The sequence below is a fragment of the Penaeus monodon genome, chromosome 9, assembly GCF_015228065.2.
Source record: "Penaeus monodon isolate SGIC_2016 chromosome 9, NSTDA_Pmon_1, whole genome shotgun sequence".
NCBI classification, from domain to species: domain Eukaryota; kingdom Metazoa; phylum Arthropoda; class Malacostraca; order Decapoda; family Penaeidae; genus Penaeus; species Penaeus monodon.
In genome coordinates, this window is record NC_051394.1 from 47,968,732 (window position 1) to 47,981,231 (window position 12,500).

The 12,500-nt window shown below is 42.2% G+C and overlaps 1 protein-coding gene across 2 annotated transcripts in view; it reads right to left on the bottom strand.

Moving 5' to 3' along the window:
* Positions 1–12,260, bottom strand: part of LOC119577213 — a 106,088-nt gene extending 93,828 nt beyond the window's left edge. The window contains exon 1 of one of the 2 annotated variants that reach the window (XM_037924952.1): positions 12,172–12,260. The gene's annotated coding sequence lies outside the window, so the exon portion shown is untranslated. Of the gene's footprint in view, positions 1–11,738; positions 12,076–12,171 lie in introns of those variants that run through there. The other variant, XM_037924951.1, reaches the window with a different exon arrangement.
* Positions 12,261–12,500: the final 240 nt, after the last annotated feature.

A 12,500-nucleotide genomic window follows, 5' to 3' on the forward strand; every position in this document is an offset into this window, starting at 1 on the left:
TGATGTTTTTCTGGCTCGTATCAAGGCGAGTGTGAAGATTCTCAAACGTCACCAATAGGGTGAGAATGACTCGGCATGAAGGAACACGATTAGCATATCGCGTAGGAGTGCAGAGGCAACAAGTGTGTTTGTTTTGTTTGTTTGTTTATGAATGTATATCTACCTGTATGTGCGTATACTTTGAAAATATGTGTTAAATTCGACCTCCATCTTCCCATCTGAATGTCTTCGTCAGACGCGCAGAAATCTTAACATCCGGAAAACTCTTGACTCCCCCCCCCTCCTTCCCCTTGTTCCAATACCCCCCTGAGTCACATGATGCTGACTAAATATTTCTCAGTCCCAAAGCTCCCCCCTCCTATTGCACATGTCTTGCGCAGAAATAACTAGCTTCTCCCTCACCCTCCCTCCTTCTCCTGCAACTTTTCTTCTTGTCTCCCTCAGACTATATAGTCTGTTTCTATATGATTATAATTCCAATACTTTCACTCACAATATAAATTGTATCTCAGACCGTTAACTATGATCAGAACCAAACCCGTTTCTGTTGCGCGTGGAAAACCGCATTTCCAATGAAAACAAAATACAGAAGTAACCACAACAAACACATCAACACTACGATACCATTGACTGGGAGGGAAAAATGCCAAATGAATTTCCTGTCTCCGTGACGTCATGGATCCTCTGAGGCAGTGAAGAAGGGGGTAGGGGAGGGGGTAAGGGGTAAGCACATTTACTGTCCTACTGTGCTGTTAAGATGAAGGTGAATGCTTATTGTGACAACTTTTGCTACATTATTAATATTATTTTATAGTTTTTCAACCATCGTCATTAGTGTTACAATGGTAACGATAATGGCAGCAGTTACTCTATGTCATTATCACTTCTCACGATTGCTGCAGTTACTGATGATGATTTTTGCTGATATGATTTACTTCATGATTTGATCAATCGCATCACGTGGGTCACTATAACTAATAGCAATATTATCAATATTATTTTGTTTACTCTGTTCATCTTCGCCGCTCTCTGCCTCCTCCGTTCCCTCTTTACAGCTCTATCTCTCACACTAGCCCTTGCGAAACCGCGTCACCGCATCCTGCATACAAGCTCCAAGAACAGCTCGGCGAGAGTGATGTCATGCACTCCTGGCGAAGATAAGGCACACTAACACTATATGGCGTCTGTGGTGTCTGAGAGTGTCATGCTTAGACATCGTGTCCTCTGGCCTGTGCTGGCTAATTCTCGTGGTTTTCTTCGTAACTTGTCTTTGTACTGATGGCCATATTAAAACTTTCTGAAGGTTAACATTTGAAAGGAGAATCATTCTGGCAATAATAGTGATGTTGATATTATATCATATTTGAATAATTATATCAAGTAAGGGCAGCAATTACCATACTGAGAGTATAAGTGATTATAACATTAGTTATATTGATAATGGCAGCAACACTATTAAAGATATTAATAGCAGCGACGGTAGTAATACAATGATAACAAGAATGATAAGGCATTATGATCATATTGATATAGTTAATAACAAAAGTATTTAAGGTGATAGTACTTGTATAAACCGACAATTATTTAAACAGCGCAAATTACACCCGGAAGCAGAAAGGCACCAAGGATTAATTTGAGTTCGCACATAACCACATGTAAACCACACAATGTTCAGGTGCAAACGCAGCCACATGGTAGATGGAATGGCTGTTCCGTCACCTACCCCCTCCCCCTGAATCGCCTCCCTTTACCCCTTACGATTTCCAAGAACTCCCTATATGTAGCTTGGGTGGCTCTATTCTCTCGCATGCTTTAACAAACACACCGATTACGTAACATTTACAACGAAGAACACCGCTGGAATGCACGCGCCGTATATGAGAACCGTTATTTAATTTCAATAAAGGAAGCACGGATACTAACAACGCACTCCCCCCCCCCCCATATTGATGCCATCCGATCGCATTCACACACATCTGCGCACATGAACACGTCAATAGCAACAAGCACAGACACGCCGCCAGAGGCATTCGCACAGACTCAGAGCCGCACGGTCTGAGGAGTGAATCACCGCGCCAAGGCAGCAACATGCACGGGCTGACGTGGGTGGTTCCCTGGGCCCGCCGTCAAGGGCATCGCCAGAGAGGTGTGGCAGAGGAACGTTCCGCGAGATAGGCAGTTATTTCCTCTTCGCTCCACATTCCCTGACGCTGATCGCCTCGTATTAGCCTTTTAAATCGCGTTCATCTCTCTCTCGTGTTTATCTGGTCTGGAGATATTGAGATTTTTTTTAGGGTGTGTTTGTTCTCGCGCTATGAAAGCTTTTACTCTTTGATTTATGTCGCGAGTTTCCTCACGTGTGGTAAGGACTTGTGAGGAATCACTTTTTTCCCTCGGTGTTGTAACGGTGGTTCGTGCGTGTGAGTGCGAGGTGCTTTCACGTAAGGGATGACACTGCAGTACTGCTCGCTGTCATATTCGAACTGACGAAACAATGGCGGAAAGAAGGAGGGAGGGAAGGAGAGAGTCAGTGAGAGTGAGAGCAGTGACGTGTCGGCAACCCTCCAAGCTCGCCAACCCGCCAACCTTCCCAGCGCGGCGCAAGTGTCCCGATCCTCTAATTGTTGACTTCCTTTCCCCGCCAGGATACCCAATGACTCCCTCAATTACAACATATCAACCCTTTTTAAACCGCTGGCCCACTGCCGTACGCGCACGTCTCGCCGATTTGCTGGCCTTAGGTTTGTCATTCATTCCTATGCTGTCACATGTTATGTATGTGTGTATATGTGTACACACACACACACACACACACACACACACACACACACACACACACACACACACACACACACACACACACACACACACACACATACACATACATGCATATAAATACATAAATATATATATATATATATATATATATATATTATATATATTTCTCTCTCTCTCTCTCTCTCTCTCTCTCTCTCTCTCTCTCTCTCTCTCTCTCTCTCTCTCTCTCTCTCTCTCTCTCTCTCTCTCTCTGCATGCACACGCGCAGTCATACACACTTATATGCATATATACTAAATGTACACAAGCGTGTACATATCCTAAAAGAAGTGTTTGTACATATTTGTATATTTCAAAATCGATCCATACATAACCACGTATATCCCTTTCTCCAATCACTCCCATTTCGACCAAGATTCACCAATACTCAACACAACTATCGTTCATCCCGAGATTCGAAAGCTAAGTATGACTCATGACCTCATCCCAGAACACGGTCTCTCCCTCGCAAACCTGAACACTTGTTGGCAGAGCGAAGGTAAACACTCACCTATAGCATTTATTCGAGTCATGTTAAGTCGCCTATTATTATACGGGGCGATCAGCTGTAGAAATAAGGCGTTTCCCTGGCTTCTTTGTTTTTTGGTGATAAGATTGGTTATAATGGCTATAATTGGGATATTAATGTCGATGATAGTGAAGATAATTGGTGAACGTCCTAAAGTTATCGTTATCATTATCCTTTTTAGCATTGTAGATGATTGTCGTTGTGTACGTTACTGTTATCATGGTTGGTGATGATGATGGTGGTGATAATAATAATGATTATACTAATAAATGCTGATTATTATTGCATTTCTATTATGCTTACTAGCATCATTATTTTTGTTATCTTTTACTGTGAATAGTGATAATTTTGATAATACTGATAACAAATAGTGATATATTAATAATTGTGAAGATATAAATTATCATAATAATCATAAAGATAATTATTTTAATGTTGGTAATGGTAATGATGGGATTATCATTGATTGTTAGAGTTATACTAATTATTAAATTAATGTTAATGAAAATAGCAACCACAATATTAATAATAATAATAATGATGATAATAATAATAATAACAATAATAATAATAATAATAATAATAATAATAATAATAATAATAATAATAATAATAATAATGGTAACCAAGAGAAAAAACATTTAAGTGATAATAAGATTGGTGGGAAAGTTAACGATTTCTTATGGTATTGCGTATTGATATTATTACCACTGTTATATTACACATATAAGTCACAGTTAGTTACCTGCTTTTTATAAACTATCTATACGTTGCTGCATGAGATCATACGTTATGGTTATAACACAGACAATAAACGTTTTGCTTCGAATTTATCAAGTCAAAGGAAAATACCCTGTTACCTTTTACCAACCGCAATGACCACATAGTACGTATTACGAGTTGATAATTTTTTTTCGAGTGTCATTTCATTCCTAAGAATTAGAAAATTAAAGGGTGAGTGGTGCGGTCAGCTGGTTAAGGAAGCCGAAGCCACATCCGAGGGAACGTCTCCGGACGTGGCAGTACCCTCGTGCATGAATCACGACGAGAGGTTCCAGTTAGGGATTACTGAGTCTGTCCATGCGTTATGTTTTCGTGCGATTCGCGAGCGCATTCTGTACACCGCGATCATCTTAACGGGGTTAGTTATTACTCAATTAAATTAACGTGTTAAATAGAGCAATGCCTTGGCTCATTCCCACGTTCGGTCATGTGTGAAGTTGTGCAATAGTTCTTCGTTTCATTCGAAGTTTTCGATGCTGATATAAACAAACAGTATTAATAAGGGACCGATAGTGAAACACTGCATTGCGATGATTAATGAAGCTCATAACCGGGCCCGCGCCTTTGCAAGTCATAAATTTCACCTGAAAATATTAGAAAACGCGACCTCACTCGCTGGTAATATCATAATGGCCTTCAGTACTGATTTTATCAACGTTCAATTATGCTCCAAGCAAAGTGTCCTGTTGACATTTGACTGGCGGTTGAGAAATTAATAAAGTTAACCCACTTCCTTTTCTCTCTTTCTTTCTTTCTTGCTCGTAAAAGAAGGCGTGAATGAGACAATAATTTCGCATATTCAGATATTACATCTTCATCAGAATTACGTTATCCTCGCTCTCTCTCTCTCTCTCTCTCTCTCTCTCTCTCTCTCTCTCTCTCTCTCTCTCTCTCTCTCTCTCTCTCTCTCTCTCTCTCTCTCTCTCTCTGTGTGTGTGTGTGTGTGTGTGTACCTATCTGTATGCCTATCTGTATGTCTCTCCCTCTCCCTCTTCTCTCTATTTCTATCTTTTTCTTTCCTTTCCTTCATCATCTCTCTCTCTCTCTCTCTCGTCCTCCCCCTTCTGTACATGCTAGCAACAACCACGCACAGACATGTGGCCAATTAAAACGGGGCCCATATTGTATCCGGTGCCTTTCGTGACGTGCGTCCCTTGCATTTTCCTCCATACACATGTCCCCGTCTCGTGACTCGTCATTTTTTTAGGTGGGTGGGGGTGAGTGGGTGGGTGTGGGTGGGGTGGGGGGTGAGTGGGTAGGGGTGGGTGGGGGTGTTGTGGGGTTGATGCATTGTTGATATTCCGGTTGTATCGATTATGTTCCGGTTGTGATGTTTATTTTCCGGTTGTAATGTTTATGTTCTGGGTTGCAATGTTTATGCTCTGGGTTGCAATGTTTGTGTTCAGATTGTACCTTTAATCCTCTGGTTGCATTTGTCTTCCTATTGCAGTGCTTATGTTTCGTCTGTAATGTTTATATTCCGGTTGCGATATTTATCTTTGCTTGCAATGTTTATATTCGAATTGCAATTTTTCTCTGTTGGTATCGGTGTTTATATTCTGGTGGTAATGTTAACAAGGCGATCTTATTGCGGTGTGTTATGCAATTGATGTTTAACTACGGTCAGATTCCAGTTGCAACATCAATAGCAGCGGCAGAGTGCAGTGTGTCATTCTACTCGCGGAATGAGGTCATGAGCCGCTCTCCATGACGCTGGATTTGATTGCTTTATCATGACTTTTTCCGCGTAATTTATCCTCACTTTTTACGCTCATTTTCATAGCATGAGTATCGGATTGCGTAGGTTTACTGTCATTTAATTAGAGGGGATGAAAATGCTTTTTTTTCTCTCAATGTCTACCTGTATCGCGCGCGCGCGCACGCACGCACACGCAGTATCTAAATTGAATGTCATCTTTCCCCTTAACCTATTTCCTTGTCAGTTCATATTCCCAGGTCCTATATATTTCACTCTCCTATCACATGTGACGGACAGTGTAATTAATTAGTTGTTGTTCTGTTTCCCCTGACGCAAGTGGATCATAGTAGACGGGGCTAAACCTCCTTTAAATGTGGTTTGTGCAGTCTGTTATGTGTTAGGGCTGTCGTAAGATTACTCAACAGACACGGTGTTATTCGCACGCATTACGTACTTGATCGTTTGTCTCAATTTAGTTATATCGTTACGGCTCTCTAGGTCGGTTTATTGACGATAATGTTCAAGTCACCGCCGGTTTTGATCGTTTCTCTCTATCTCTCTCTGGCTCTGTCTCTCTCACCTCTCTCTCTCTCTCTCTCTCTCTCTCTCTCTCTCTCTCTCTCTCTCTCTCTCTCCTCCGCGCGCGCGCACATACATGCACACACACACACACACACACACACACACACACACACACACACACACACACACACACACACACACACACACACACACACACTTGCGTTTGCTCTTGGAGACGTGCCATCTTCCTTTATCGATATCACAAGCCTAGAAGTTAGTCGTGTTGTGCAAATTACAACTTATCGTTCCTCTCTGAAGGGAATTCGTGTTAATTGCTAACACTCTTCCCCTCCAGTAGATGTCTCTCTCGCGCGCTCTTTAGGGGCAGTGCCAGAGTGCCAGGGCCATAAAGCCGGCCATTGGCACCGAGGGGAAGGGAAGAGAGACCGAATAACCGACCAATTTGTTGTCCCTATTGGCTCGTTGTTTCCCACGGAAGTTCTAAGTCACGGATATAACACGGTCAGGGGGAAGGGGGAGAGGGGGTGTTAAGGGAGATGTGAGTCATGTTGTCGGAGGGGAGAAGGAGGGGAGAGGGGAGAGGGAGGTGACACGGAGAGACAGACAGAAGAGCAGACCGGAAACACGAGAGGAAAGTTTGACCGTGAGGAGTGAGGGTTGTGGGGAGGAGGGTGGGGGAGGGGAGGAAGTTAAGGGGAGTTACGAACGCCAGCTGGAGTGACGAGCGACGAGGGGTATGGGTGGGATGGAGGGAGGGGGGTAGATTGCCAGGTGTGTGAAAGGTACAGTATATACCCTGGTGTTGACGGTGAGAGAGGGGGAGGCGATGTATCCGGCAGCCTGTCTTGTGACAGTTTGCCGGATATATTGTCAGTCAGTCTCTCTCTCTCTCTCTCTCTCTCTCTCTCTCTCTCTCTCTCTCTCTCTCTCTCTCTCTCTCTCTCTCTCTCTCTCTCTCACTAGTGGTGTTATTCACTGTTCCATTCCACTTGAATCTCCACGCACGTGCGTTATGATGTTTCATATTCATTGGATGGATCGCCGAGAGGATATTCCTTATTAAGTACATCAAATGTAATGACCTTATGTTGGATTTAGGAAGGATTTTTCGAATATTCAGATTAAATGAAATTCTTTTAACTGATCAGATTTTGACAAGCTCACATCTTGCCTTATCAAATGAGAGAATAAAGGCTATTTGATCTCACTTGTTTTTAACTGACAGAAAATCTCTTCCGGGCCTACATTTTCATTCATAGCCACTAATGTCCAGTTGCAAGAATAACTTGCGACTGTGAAACGCACCACATTTTTTAGATTTTATTATTATTTTTTTTAATTACAGGACTACAGCCAAAAGGTTAGTTGTGTAACAGCCATACGCGACATCTCAGTATGTTCTTAAAGCATTTTTTTCGCTCTGCAATTTGCAAACCTTTAAAAGATCTCAAGCCAGAGTACATACCACAATGGAAGAACTGCATATTAAAATCATATAAAGGAAAGGATAAAGAAAAAAGAAGAGAAAAAGAAGAAAAAAACAACCATAACCACAAAAATACTGAAAAACCTCGTCCACTAAGCCAACTCGAAAAAAAAATGGCCAGCGTCAGCAACAGTAATGAAACATTCTTATTACCTCATCCCATCTTACTAGACATATTCCTCTTGTCACTCCTAACGAGTTTTGCCTTCTCAAGGATGAGCGTCGGAGTTAAGATTAATTTAGCACTAACAAGGTACGGCTTAATGGAGACGTCAAATAAGCTCAACCTTCGTGGGCGCGTGCAACAGTACACCGGCCTTCGGGTCCTGTGGTCGAGGGCCGAGGCAGCAGGGCTATAGTTTCCTGATTTTATTTTCTTGATTGTCTTATTTATTTAGTTTTTGTTATCTTTTTCTTTGCGCTATTGTTATTAGTGTTGCTGTTCCTGTTTTTATTATTAGCAATGTTGCTGTTATTATTATTATTATTGTTGCTGTTATTATGAATATTATTATTATTGGTCGCAGTAGTACTATTACTGTTAATGTTATCATCATCAACATTATTAACATTATTGTAATCATTATTAGATCGTTTTAACATAACTATCATTTTTGTTATTATCTTGATAGTTGCCGGTATTATCAACACATTTCACTGTTGCTATTGCTGTTGTAACCGTCATCAATTAATGAATTTTATTCTGTATAACTTCTTTTGATTCCCCACGTCGGGATTAATGCAAATCCTATCAGCGAGAAACGAATGGCGTGGCCCCCATCTCCGATTCAATGTCGTTTTTTTTCTAGCGCTGTAATCAAAATGTCAGATATCCTGCTCCAGTCCTCCTCCTCTCCCTTCTATCTCCCCTTTCCCCTCTCTCCCCCTATCATGCGCTTCTCATTTCCCCTCGTGCTCTTTATTGTGAAACCGCAAATACACGCTAACCGCCATCTATCGTTAGGTTATGTTGCTGCGTCTCCCCTTCCGTTTTGTTTGCCTTTTTTTTTTTTTTTTTTTTTTTTTGCTTCAGTTCTCTCTATCTGCTTTCTCTCCCTTCGTTCTTCTTTTCACCTCTTCTCTCTCTCCTCCCCTCATTTCCTCTCGCAGTCACTTTCTAGATGACCAACTTATCTGTCTGAACCTCGTTGTAACCCCCCCTTCCCCCCCCCCTCTCTCTCTCTCTCTCTCTCTCTCTCTCTCTCTCTCTCTCTCTCTCTCTCTCTCTCTCTCTCTCTCTCTCTCCAAGGCTATCACTAACGACCGGTTCCTGCGGTAACAAGCAGGTCAGGACTCGTCGGTCGGTTTCAAGGCTAAAACTCCCTTTGATGTCCTATTCGCCCCCTCTATAGGCAGAATCGGTAACTACGATTCAATTCCGTTCATATGGAGACTAGGTTCGATTAAACTGGACGTGACAACTTTCAGCCCCGTGATTCTGGAATGACACGACGAAAAGCGAATGTGGGAGCTCACTATATGGTAAGAGTGGCCTGAAAAGTGATCCCGAGGGAGACACATCCTGAGGTCTGACTCCTCCCCCCTCCCCCTTCCCCTCTCCCATGCTCCCTCAATCTCCTGTACCCTCAAGCGTACCGTCTGTACCCCTCACTTCTACTCTCCTCTTTCCTGAAATATGTCCACGCATCTGGCGAGTATATTCGTCAGTGTTGTCTTCATTGCATAACTAGTGATTCTATTTTTATATGGGATGCCCGGTTACTTCCCAACGTATTTATTCCCAGACTGAATTTTCTGTCACATTTGTTTCCAAAAACTACTGAATATTCAATCTAATTTGATTCCTATATGTACCTAAACTGACTCTTGTATTTTATTTAGCAGCTGACACGTATCAAATATAATTCCGAAATTTATTTTCTTCCTTTTTATTGTCACAGGCATGTTAGCATTTACTTTACTTATTATTGTTTCACCCTCTGTATCCTATCTTCTCTCCCCTTTGATATCTTTCTTTATCCGCTTCCGTCTTTCTATATTTTCTTGTCTAGGTATCCTCTTGATTCTCCTCTCTCGTTAAACTGTCATTAACCTATGACCTATACTTCTGAACAAGACCTCTCATGCTGTTAGTTTGGATTTGGATTTTCCTCTGTTCATCCACGGTCAGGTTTGTTTTCTTTTTCCTCCCTCGCTCCTTTCCCTCCTCTCCCACTCTCTATCTGTCTGTCTGTCTGTCTGTCTCTTTCTTTCTTTCATTCTCTCTCTCTCTCACACACACACACACACACACACACACACACACACACACACCACACACACACACACAAATATGTATGTATGTATTTATGAATATTTGCATATATGTCTCTCTCTCTCTCACTCTCTCGCTATATGTGTGTGTGTGTGTGTGTGTGTGTGTGTGTGTGTGTGTGTGTGTGTGTGTGTGTGTGTGTGTGTAACGTATACAAATGTGTATGTATATATACATGTATATGTGTATGTATACAGTTGTATATGAATGTATTTATATATCTTGATCTATCAATCTATTTAACTACATCTATATCTATATCCATCTATTTATTTACACACATACACACATATATATATCTACATATATCTATTTATCTCTATCTTTATCTAGTTATAAACATACATACATACACACATACAAACAACCCAGTGCGTGTTCGTCCCATGCTCTTGCGTCTGATACCGTCTTGCTCACATTTAAAATCTTTCCTCGGTGTCTCGCTCTTCCTTCCTTTCTCCTTCCTCTCCATCCGTTATCCCGGCCAACAAGAACCAAACTTTGCATAGTATTCTGTTTCTTTTGTTTTCAGAGTCTAGACAGTCCGCCACAAAAGTGCTGGTTGCCTTTTTTTTTTTTTTTTTTTACGTATCTTTTTATTTCGCGGCTGTGTTTTTTTCCGTTTCATTGCTTTACGTTTTTCTAGGTTTAAAGATGAAAGGGAAAAAAGAAAGTAAGAAAAGCAGGAAATGAAAATGAGTATTTGAATTAAAAGCAAAATCAAATTCATCTCTCATTCTAGTTCTTTCTCATACTTCTGCTGTTCATGCTTGTTCACTGTATATTATTCATCGTTACTTTTTTATTCCACTTCTTCAGCTTTCGGTTTCTTTTCTTCCGACATCTTATTATACGCAGTTTACTTAACCGGAATCTAATCAAGCACCTTACCACATACTGCGATAGAACACCTCTCTCGTCCTGCTGATATCACAAACTCTAGTGCCTTCACCCTAATGCTGTGCCCTCCTCTCCTCACGCTATCACCCTTGCCCCACTCCCTTCTACTCCCTCTCCTCCCTGGACACCCCCCTCCTCTCCTCCTTCGACACCCCCCTCTCCTCTCCTGCCTCGACGCACCCCCTCCCCGTCCATCCCCTTTTCCCAACTCCACCCAAAATCAAGATAATTTCCCCCTTAGCCCTCTCGACCCAAGATTCAGACTTCGACGTCCATACCAAGTGTTTTGCAATTCCGAGAAATCTCAAGTGAGTAACAGGTCCGCGGAGAAGAGCGAGGACCCACGCGGCGAAGGCGGCTGGTCGATAGGACGGAACTGAAGGAGAGGCGGTCAGCATCTTGCTTGTTGCAAATGCACGACTTGGTCACACTAGCTCTCTCCCTTAACTGGGGAGTAATGAATGTAAACCAAAGAAAAGACAAAGAAATTGCCTTACGCTTATGGATTAGAATTCAATAACAAAAAAAAAAAAAAAAAAAAAAAAAAAAAACGCTCTGAAAGCACACGAGGAATATTCATTAAACATCTTAGAAATGCGTCAGTAGCAAGGAGACTTTCCCTTCCCTCTTCTGCTTGGAGGGCCATGCAAGGCGGGCAGACTCCGTGAATAAAACTGATAATTCTGATGACTGGTGCGCCGGTTACCTATATTTGGCGGGCAGCTGATGGGCACTGGCATAAACACACGCGGGAGAAATATGCAGCACTCCAACCACTTTTTATTTTTTCTTTCTTTCTCTTTTACTTTCTTTCTAAATATATTTTCTGCTGCTGAGATAGAAACTTATTCTTGTATTGTTCTTTTTTGCGTTTCTTTGCAGATGGTGTCTGTGTCAGTATTTTTTTTTCCCACGAACATTTTATGTTTTCAGGGTCTGACGTGATCAGAATTTTTGTTTTTCAATAATGTAAACATCTAGTTCATTTTTGGGTTGCACTTTAATAAAGGTTACCTCCGTTCACAGAATCCCCCCCCCCTCTGTTCTTCGTTAATTACAATCAGCTTCACAACACTTCACTCTACATTTTAGTGCCACTGTCACACATAAACATAAGCAAACGGGAACAGTGCCAATACCGAGCAGTGCCACCACACACCCTCGCCCGCCACTGTGGACTAGAGGCGGCAGCGAGATCCCTGGCCGAGAGAGGGGGCAACCGGCACCCATCTTCCCACGGGTGACCAAATAGTAATAATGTTTTGTCGTTTTCCCTCTCATTACGGCGACTTATCGGGGTGTTTCCCATGGAGTCTGCGGGGGGGCTGTGGGCGTGATCTCGTGGGCGGCTCCTGAAGACGGTTCGTGGCTCACCTGCTTAGAAAAACGCACTGGAGGGACGGAGCGAAGCGTTAAGGAATTTGTCTCTATCGCAAGAAAATAAACCGTAGTGGGAAGGAGCCAGCAG